Genomic DNA, 10,721 nt, shown 5'->3' on the forward strand with positions numbered 1-10,721 from the left:
ATGGGCCATGACAAACTAATGAGTCAGAAGCTTCTTCCCTGCTTCTGTGGCCCAGCCCACAGCTGCTGGGCTCTATCCCAGCCAGATCTGTCCAGGCTATCTACTTCCTTTGGGGGTAAGTTTGAGGCAATATTCATCTTATTATCCTCAGAGGACTAGAGACGAACTGACACATCTTGACAGCAATAGTCATTCTACTGCCCTTACTGGACTAGCGATTGACCCACCTTGACAGCTGCTCTTTCAGTCCTAAGAAAATAAGGCTAAATAATAAAGTAGAAAGTCCTGGTTGCCAGAAAAAGGTTAAGATTTCAAGCTAGCAAACACCTTCAAATTATTCCAAATTCTATAGCTGGGGGGTAAACGAGTTGTTAATCTTCCTGTGAACTCAACTTCCCAAAGGGAGAGACCATTCCCATTTGGCTTGCCCTATATCCATGGGCCCTGGCATAGTGCCTGGCACATCCCCCATTAAGCTACTTTCCTGATGCTTTAAGATGCTTCCTTTGACTAGCTGGGGAGGGAGTAGATGCTTCACGAGTGACTAACTTTTCAGAGCCTTCCTCTATTACAAAGAAGCATCATTTCTGTGGGTAGTCAGCAAAGACCTGAGCTTCCCTGAGGCTGCGGTTCCAGTTCAAGAAAACAGAAGGGATAACTCTGCTCCCTTCACCAGACAGAGGTCGACTCTGGAAAACTGCTTTTAAACTTCCTCAACTTATAGCGTATTGACACCCACAGTTCCCATATACCTGTGCCTGAAGATGCTATGCTTTCATGGTCCTATAATTGGTATACTATCCTCATAAACAGGAAGACTCTGCTGTGAAAGCCAATACTTCCCAAAGCCATCTAGAGATATAATGCAGATTCCAACATCTCTCTTTAAAGAGATGGAAAAGCTAAGTATCAACTTCCTATGGCAAGGAAAGAGACACAGAGTGAGCAGAGCATGACTACAGCAGAACAAGGCAGGAGGCCTGCATTCCCAATGCCAGTCCTGACTACACAGCAGCAGTAGGGAGGACCACCTAGTACTAGCGGATGCCAAGCCATCAAACACAGAAATATCCTCCATGTTCAATAAGCAGGAGTAATAAATATTTTAATTATAGTTTTGTTATAACTTATGAGAATAAAATTTGATAGGAGTAATTCTGTATGTTGCTAAATTTTAACTACTCTGGCAAACCTGATGAATCATATACCTTCCTCACAGACAGAAGCAGCCTAATCCAACAAAAGTACTAATCCTTGGATTTGGACATAAAACTCCCAACAGGCTACTCTGACTTGTCAGCTGTTTTCCATCATGAATCGATGGCTCAAAGATGGAACGAAGATCCAAACTCAACCACGTGTGTCGGATACCCCATCAATGTCTGGATTTTCATTTGATTAGTCAAAGGTGGGCTGCAATATCAAAACTCCACACTTTGGAGACACTTCCAAGGGAGGGAAGGTTCTTTAAATCCCACCAAGTATATCACCTGGGCCGAGAAACATCTTACTCAAATCACTTGTTGAAGCTCTTCATTCCAGATCAGGGGAACGTACAATGCAGCTCGCAAGCCCTATGCAGCTCTTTTGGTACATACATGTGGCTCTGAAGTAAAATTGAACAAATTTTAAAGATATTTTTTAGATAATGGTGAGTTCGTTTGTTTGTAGAAACACATTTATGGCTCTCAAATAATTTTTAAATTTTTGCAAGGGTCAGGATGGGATCTTCCATCTGAATAGTGTACTCTGACCCTTGTTCTGACCCATAGGTTCCCAAACCCATCTGATCTATGAACCCTTTGCACACACACACAAAAAATGTTACGCAGTGTCCCCTTGGCAATGAAAAACGTTTGTACCCATAATCTAGGATAAAGTGCAGAGCTGTTTTTGCGGCTCTCCGGAAACACTGTCCAAGACGGTTTGGTGCTGCTTTTGCATCCCTGTCTTGCTTTCCAGGAGAAAAACCGATGCAGCCAACCTGTCATGCTACCGTCACACATTCTAGATGTCGCAATTAGCCAAAAGGTTCTAAAATATACATAAGCATATGAAGTAATAAATAACCTTACGGAGTGCTGTCAAGCTACTTATATACAATTCAACTTGTGACATCCTTGTTCTGTACTTTCAAGGGGTCTTGTGCAGTAGAATTGCCCAATACAGTACATGTTTGATTTCCTGACTGCTGCTTCCATGAACACTGACTGGGGAGCCAAGAAAAATTTAATAATCCTTGGCCATTTCTTTTTTTTTTTAACAATTTATTGGGGCTGATACAATTCTTTTCACAGTTCATACATATACATACATCAATTGTATAAAGCACATCTGTACAGTCTTTGCCCTAATCATTTTTTTCTCTTTTCTTCTTTTACATTTTATTAGGGACTCCAACAACTCTTACCACAATCCATACATATACATACATCAATTGTATAAAGCACATCCATACATTCCCTGCCCCAATCATTCTCAAGGCATTTGCTCTCCACTTAAGCAATCCTTGGCCATTTCAATTGTTTTTCCATTTATTAAGATGTCATCTATTGGTCCAGTTGTGAGGATTTTTTTTTTAACACCAAGTTGTAATTCATACTGAAGGTCTTAGTCTTTGACGTTCACAAGCAAGTACTTCTTTCCCTCCTTGCTTTCAGCAAGGTTGCATCATCTCCATACTGCAGGTTACACCACAGAGCATCCCAAATATTGTGTTAGTTGCTGTAGCTACTAGTTAGTTATGATGGTGTTAGTTGCTGTAGCTACTAGTTAGTTGTGATGGTGTTAGTTGCTGTAGCTACTAGTTAGTTGTGATGTTGTTAGTTGCTGTAGCTACTAGTTAGTTGTGATGGTGTTAGTTGCTGTAGCTACTAGTTAGTTGTGATGGTGTTAGTTGCTGTAGCTACTAGTTAGTTGTGATGTTGTTAGTTACTGTAGCTACTAGTTAGTTGTGATGTTGTTAGTTGCTGTAGCTACTAGTTAGTTGTGATGTTGTTAGTTGCTGTAGCTACTAGTTAGTTGTGATGTTGTTAGTTGCTGTAGCTACTAGTTGTTAGTTGTGATGGTGTTAGTTGCTGTAGCTACTAGTTAGTTGTGATGGTGTTAGTTGCTGTAGCTACTAGTTAGTTGTGATGGTGTTAGTTGCTGTAGCTACTAGTTAGTTGTGATGTTGTTAGTTGCTGTCGCTCCACCTCAAGGCAACCTCGTATGAAACAAAGCACTGCCGGTCCTGTGATCAGTCCCCCTTACAGCTCTATAGCAGACCATATTTTGGTGTGATCCATTGTTTTCATTAGCTCATCTGAATTATTTTACTATACGTAGTTTGACTATTTATATGACTTTCAACAAATTCATCTATTTCACATACCAGCATGCTCATCCATGGTATACAACATAGACAAGGAAGAAAAACTAGGCAATCTACTTCTTTTACTGATGTAAAGGAAGTCTGGAGGTTGGTCTTCCAGGATCTGCTTGGCAGCAAATCAAAACTGCCTGATCCTTTTCTTCCATCCTAGGAGTGCCCTTGCTGCCATGGCCCGGGAAGGTCCCTACCCACTGGTTATCTTTTATCTGTAATATGCAGGCAAACATAATCTGGGCGCAACCAAACCCTACACATCTCCTCACTCAACCCATTTCTGTCTGTATACTTTTTCTACACAGTATGTGCTGGGATCCACAATCAATGCTCATGGAAACAGCAGTCAGGAGATCAAAGCACACACTGCATTGAGTTAATCTGCATCAGACTTCTTTAAGGTATTAAAAAGCAAGGATGTACTTTTGAAAAATAAGGTGTGAAAAAAAAGAAAAATAAGGTGTGCCTGACCCAAGCCATAGTATTCTCAATGGTCTCCTAGGCATAGGAAAGTTGGACAATGAATTTTTAAAAATCTAAGAGCAATCAATGCATTTGAGTTATGGTGCTGGTAAAGAATATTGAAAGTACCATGACCTTCCAAAAGAACAAACAAGTCTGTCTTGGAAGAAGGACAGCCAGAACACTCCCTTAGAGGCAAAAAAGGCAAGACTTTATCTCACGTACTGTGGACACGTCATCAGGAGAGACCAGTCCCTCAAGGACAGCATACTTGATAAAGCAGGGCAGTGAAACAGAGGACGGTCCTTGACAAGATGGAGTGACACAGTGGTTGCGATGCTGGGCTCAAACACAGGAACAATTGTGAGGATGGTGCAGGACCCAGCAGTGTTTTGGTCTGAGTCAGAGCCAACACGAAGGAACCTAACAGCATGTGCTTTCTGTGAAAGAGTTCCGTTTCTCCTTATAAAAATCCAATCAATTCCCAAACGGCTTTTCTCTACAAAGTTAACACAAACTGTTTCTTCCTGACATGCATCGTTCCTTATAACATGTACCAAGAATACAGACGAGAGTAATACTTGACAAACAAGATGAGGGGACAACCCACGCATCTGTGGTCACAGATCTTTTACAAGGATGCTAAGCCCGTTCTATGGGAAAAGAAGTGATTCCTCAGTAAATGGACCTGGGAAAATTAGATTTCCACCTGTAGAAAAATGAAACAGGATCCATGCCTCACACCATACACAAAAAACGAGAAGGGCTTACACGATTAAATGTCCAAATTAAACCAACAAATTCTTTTATTTAAAAAGAATCAATTTTATTGGGGACTCGTACAACTCTTAGCACAATCCATACATATACATCATGTCAAGCACATTTGTACATTTGTTGCCATCATCATTCTCAAAACATTTTCTTTTTACTTGAGCCCTTGGTATCAGCTCAATTTTTCCCCTCCGTCCCTGCTGCCCCCCTTTCATGAACCCTTGATAATTTATAAATTGTTATTTAATGTCTTACACTGACCGATGTCTCCCTTCACCTATGTTTCTGTTGTCCGTACCCAGGGAGGGGGATATATGTAGATCCTGTAATCAGTTCCCCCTTTCTGCCCCACCTTCCCTCCAACCTCCCGGTATCTCCACTCTCACCACTGGTCCTGAGGGGCTCATCTGTCCTGGATTCCCTGTTTCCAGTTCCTGTCCTTACCAGTGTACATCCTCTGGTCCAGCCTGATTTGTAAGGTAGAATGGAGATCATGATAGTGGGGGTGGGGAGAATTAACAAGAACCAGAGAAAAGTTTATGTTTCATTGTTGCTATACTGCACCCTGACTAGCTCGTCTCCTCCCCATACCCTTCCATAAGGGGATGTCCAGTTGCCTACAGATGGACTTTGGGCCCCCACTCTGCACTCCCTCTCATTCACAATGACATATTTTTTGTTCTTTGATACCTGATACTTGATTCCATTGATACCTCGTGATCACACAGGCTGGTGTGTTCTTCCATGTGGGCTTTGTTGCTTCTCAGCTAGATGGCCGCTTGTTTATCTTCAAACCTTTAAGACCCCAGACGCTATATCTTATGATAGCCGGGCACCATCAACTTTCTTCACCACATTTGCTTATGCACCTGCTCTTTGTTCAGCAATTGTGTCGGGAAGGTGAGCAACATAAAATGCTAGTTTAATAGAACAAAGTGTTCTTGCATTGAGGGAGTACTGGAGTCGAGGTCCAATGTCCATCTGCTACCTTCAATACTAAACCTATACATATATGCACATAGATCTATTTCCCATCATATATATTTATATATGTATATGTCTGTATTTAGACCTTTATAAATGTCCTTTGCCTCCTAGGTCTTTCCTCTACTTCCTTTTTCTTTCCTCTTGTCCCACTCTCATGTTCAGCCTTCATTTGGGTTTCAGTATTTCTTCTCAGTTACACTGCCATTGATCAAGCCCTACCAGGCTTCCTACACCCTCCTTGTCACCATTTTGGATCACTTGTTGGTCCCTTGCCCCTGGGTTTGTTAATACCCACTTCCCCTCCCACCCCCACCCCCCCGCATGTCTACCTGAACCCTCAGTTCCATTGTTTTCTCCTCCAGATTGTTTATCCCGCCTATCTAGATAGGCCTGCAGAGATAATATAAAAACAAGACAGAACAAAACAAAGCAACAATAACAAAAAAACCAATGACCAAAAATACCCTGTAAATAGTTCAAGTTCTATTTGCTGACCTTTAGGAGTATTTTCTTATTTTTGGCATTCCCTGAGGATTTTGTTGCTCTGCTTCTCCCCTTGTTCTCCAACAAATTCTTGAAAGAAAAATCAAGCATTTTTTCTAGTCGATCCTGATTCATAGTGACCCTATATAGGTTGTCCGACGCTACAAACCTTTATGGGAGCACATGACCACATCTTTCTACAGAGGACTGGTTGGTTGGTCAGTTCAAAGTTCTGACCTTGTAGTTAGCAAGCCACTGGGACATCAGGGCTCCTTACATAAATAAACAGGACTCCATAAAAATTTTAAACTTCTCCCTCCAGAAGACTTCCCTTCAGAGGACAGCACTGAAGCTACAGCTCAGGGAGAGGGACATGTCAGATCAGAGCACACAGGAAAAAAACAAAAACGGGGAGGGAGAGAGTGGAACACATCTGAGGACAACATTCCTGCTCAGAGCAGCCAATGCACAGAGAGGACCAGAGGGCCAGCCCCACTGTGAGACATGATGTCCCTCACTGACCCATAACACTACAAGAGGGACATCACTGGAGACACAGTGCAGGAACTGTGTCCTATCTGACGCCACCACACCAAGGCGAAACACTAAGGGCGTGCCAGGGAATACCAAAAATAAGACTGTTGGGCCTGGGCGTGTCACCCCATCAGACTCTACTGGAAACCGCTCTTAAAGGTCAACAAACAGACCTTGAATACGTATAGCCTTTTCTTTTGTCATTGGTTTTTTGTTTTCTTTTGTCACTTTGTTTCGTTCTGTCTTGTTTTTATGCATATTATTGTCTCTGCATGTCTATCTAGATAAGATTGGCGGGATAAACAATCCGGAAGAGAAAACAACCAATGGGCCTGAAGGTTCTGGTGGGGGGAACATGGGAGAAGGGGAGGCAGGGAAAAGGAAATGGGTGCTAACAAGTGATCTAAAAATCAATGGCGAGGAGGGTGAAGGAGGCCTGGTAGGGCTTGATCAAGGGCAATGTAATCGAGGAGAATTACTGAAACCCAAATGAAGGCTGAACATGATAGTGAGACAAGAGGAAAGAAAAAGGAAATAGAGGAAGAACTAGGAAGCAAAGGACATTTACAGAGGTCTAAATACAGACATGTACATGTAAGCTCTCTTAGCTCCTCTGGGCCAGCAAGAAAGTGGACCCTTTTCTTTTCCATGCACGCCCGTTGTTGCTCTCAGGGCACACTCCTCTTGCTGCTCACTGGTCATTCCACTGTGAACTGCTCCAGCTCATGGCCAATACGCTACTTTTGTTCAGCTCTCTTAGCTGCCTTCCAAGCAGTAGGTTTCTGCTGTCACTACCGAGTCTGTTGCTGGGCCCCTGTCATGGACTCATTGCCTCCAGTGTTGGACCATGCCCTGCACTTCGGCTCTTTCAGGAGGCTTCTCACCTCTCTCATCTCTTGCCTTTCCCCTTTGGCTATTCCTTCTGCCCACGAACCTCTGTGGAGTTGGCCGCATTCTCTGCAATCCTGAAAAATGCATAAAATAAACCAATTACAAAGTCAAATACAAAGGATCATAGTCTGAGATAAAAACCAGGGCAAAGGACATAGGAGGGGAAATCACTCCAGTTGTTTTTCCAAGAGAATCAATGCAAAAAAGCCAAATAAAGCAACTCTTCTCACCATATACAGCATAAACAGAAACGAACAAACGATTGGTAAAATGTTAAGTATTGAAAGTATCAGCACTGGCTCACTTGAAGAGATACAGACAGGTATACCCTAAAGAACCACTGCCACCAAAATATATAAATAAACCCCAGAAACTAGAACCTTATATGAAAATTTAAAATTTCTTGATAAAGCAACCCTCGTTCCATCTGTTCATTGCACTATTTGTCCTACAAACTTAACGGATAACCATCTAAAGGCATACATGCAAGAATGCCCGCCGCAGTCCTCCTTATGACGTAAAGGGACCTAAACATCCACTCGTAACCAAAGGAGAGAATAAGTTATAGGTCTAAAAAATAAAACAATGAACGAACACACACACACACACGCGCGCACACACACACACACACACACACAAAACAGGGCCTATTTGCCGCATCTACTCTGAGAATGAAACCCATTCCTAGTATCCAGACTGTCCATATTCCAGAGAATGTTGGCATTTCCCTGAAGGGGCACACGGTCAAGGTGAAGGGCTTGAGAAGAACTCTGTGGAGGGACTTCAATCACATCAACACAGAACTGAGTCTCCTTGGAAAGAAGAGGAGGCTTAGAGTTGAGAAATGGTGGGGAAATAGAAAGGAACTGGTTTCCGTCTGCACGATCTGTAGTCATGTACAGAGGAGAACATGGTCAAGGGTGTGACACTGGGCTTCCGATTCGAGAGGAGGTCTGTGTACGCCCACTTCCCCATCAACGTGGTTACACAGGCGAATGGGCCTCTTGTGTTGAAATCTGTAACTTCTTGGGTGAAAAATACATCCGGAGGGTTCACATGAGGACAGGTGTTGCTTGCACCGTTTCTCAAGCCGAGAAAGATGAGTTAATTCCTGAAGGAAATTCAGCTGCTTTAATTCAGCAAGCCACAACAGTTAAAAACAAGGATATCGGAAAGTTTGGGGAGGGTATCTATGTTTCTGAAAAAGAACAGTCCAACAGGCTGATGAGTAAGATCTAGATGACTTCCTTTAGACTTGTTTGTGATGCTTTGATCCAATCCAATAAAGTTTTATGTAATGAAATACACAAAAAAATGGGGTCACTCTGTATTACTGAAGTGAAAAAAATAAGTCAGGATATACCAAGCGAAGTTGGTTCTTGCTCTGGGTTTGAAAAATTTTGTAATTAAAAAAAGATGGAGAAAAAAATGTAACTGCTTTGCCTTTTCTGAGTGAGAATCTCAGAAGTTTGAAGAGTTGACCCCTATTTCCACCAGTTTTCTGGCCTGTACTGCTGATAGACATTTCCTCTCCTAGATTCAGTGGTATCTCAAGATTTCTGTTCTTTCTAGGAATAAGTATTGTTTAAATGATTTGTTTTTAAAAAAACATTTCAAATGATCCATTTCTCTATTATAAGGACTCATTTCTTTTTATTATTTTTTATTCATTTCTTAGTTATTCTCAAGATGAATATTTCTTGGTATAAATCAACATAAAGATTCAATGTTAATTCACCTCTGGTGAACTACAACCCCTTTTTATTTTAAACAAGAAGGCCCTGGTTTGAAGAATGTACTTGTATCTAAGTTTGTGAGGTCATGATATGTTAACGTTTCTCGGTTATTCACTTTACTATTTTTGAATTTTGTTGTGCTTTTGAGAACACATACACCAAAACATACTCCAATCCAACCATTTCTACCTGTAAAACTCAGTGACATTTATGATATTCTTTGAGTTATACACCCATTCTCACACTCCTTTTCTGGGAGGTTTTCCCCATTAACCTAAGTCCATTCCCCACTGACCTTGCTATCTAATCTTTCAAGTTGCTGATGTCAGTGGAGATATTCCTGTTAAAAGTACAATGCTCAAGGCAGGCATTTTCCCCTAGGTAAGCTTGGTTACTGTTCAGTTTTAAGATGACTTCAGGGGTAATTTGGGGGTTGATATTTGAAGATCACCGGAGGGCAATCGTTTCAGGGGTTCATCCACCCTCACTGGCTCCAGAGAGTCTAGAGTCCATGAGCATTTGCAACTGTTTTGCATGAGGGCTCTTCTATGGAAACCTTGATCCAAAGGGTTCGTAATGGTAGCCGGGCATCAGCTCGTTCGGCTGATCTCATGGCAAAGGATGCAGCTGCTCATGGAGGCAATGGGCCACATATCCCATAACCTCTGCTGTTCTGGGTGGACAGGGACCGATTGTTGTGCTTGGATGGTGGTTAGCAAGCTCTATGCGATGAACACAAATACTAAGCACGGTACAGTGTTCAGCCAATTAACTGGGATGCCCCATAAAGCGATGCCCTTGGACCTGCAAACGAAGGAATCAAATCCCACAAGGATGTTGGTTGTATGTAGGCTACACTGTACATAGCAGCTACGCTCCTTTGTTGGAGAAAGGCAGGTTTTTTTTCCTTTTTACTGCCATAAAGAGTCCCAGTCATAGAAATTCACAGGCGCAGTTCTACCCTGTCCTAAATGGTCACTATGAGTCAGCATCAACTCAATAGCAGTCAGTTGGTTTTGGTTTTATTATTATCTAGCAAATATATCACTAATTTTCTCAACTCAGCTTTAAGTAATTGACAGCAACTAGTTGGCTCTGTAACCCTTTCCTTAATCAATGCAATCTCTTATTCTAGTTTACTACTAAATTATGGGTTGATATACAAGGATCAGTTAAAAAGTACTACTACCCTGTTTCCCCAAAAATAAGACAGTGTCTTAAAAACAAAATAAGACAGTGTCTTATATTAATTTTTGCTCCCAAAGATGCGCTAGGTCTTATTTTCAGGGGATGTCTTATTTTTCCATGAAGAATACAGTACACACTTATTGTTTTATTAAAAGAGACCTCCCACTTCCTCTCCGCTCCGGCTGCGCTGTGGCCAACAGTGAGCTGTGCGGCAGTGCCCCACTGCTACGGCCCAGAGTCCAGAGTTACGGTAGCTTCGGGGGGGGGGGGGGCTTATTTTCGAGGGGATGCCTTATATT

The 10,721-nt window shown here is 42.1% G+C and overlaps 1 pseudogene; it reads left to right on the forward strand.

The window, feature by feature from the left end:
* The first annotated feature begins 8,169 nt into the window (after positions 1–8,169).
* Positions 8,170–8,730, forward strand: LOC142453013 (large ribosomal subunit protein uL6 pseudogene; annotated as a pseudogene).
* The last annotated feature ends 1,991 nt before the right edge of the window (positions 8,731–10,721 follow it).

Source organism: Tenrec ecaudatus, chromosome 7, assembly GCF_050624435.1.
Source record: "Tenrec ecaudatus isolate mTenEca1 chromosome 7, mTenEca1.hap1, whole genome shotgun sequence".
Lineage (NCBI taxonomy): Eukaryota > Metazoa > Chordata > Mammalia > Afrosoricida > Tenrecidae > Tenrec > Tenrec ecaudatus.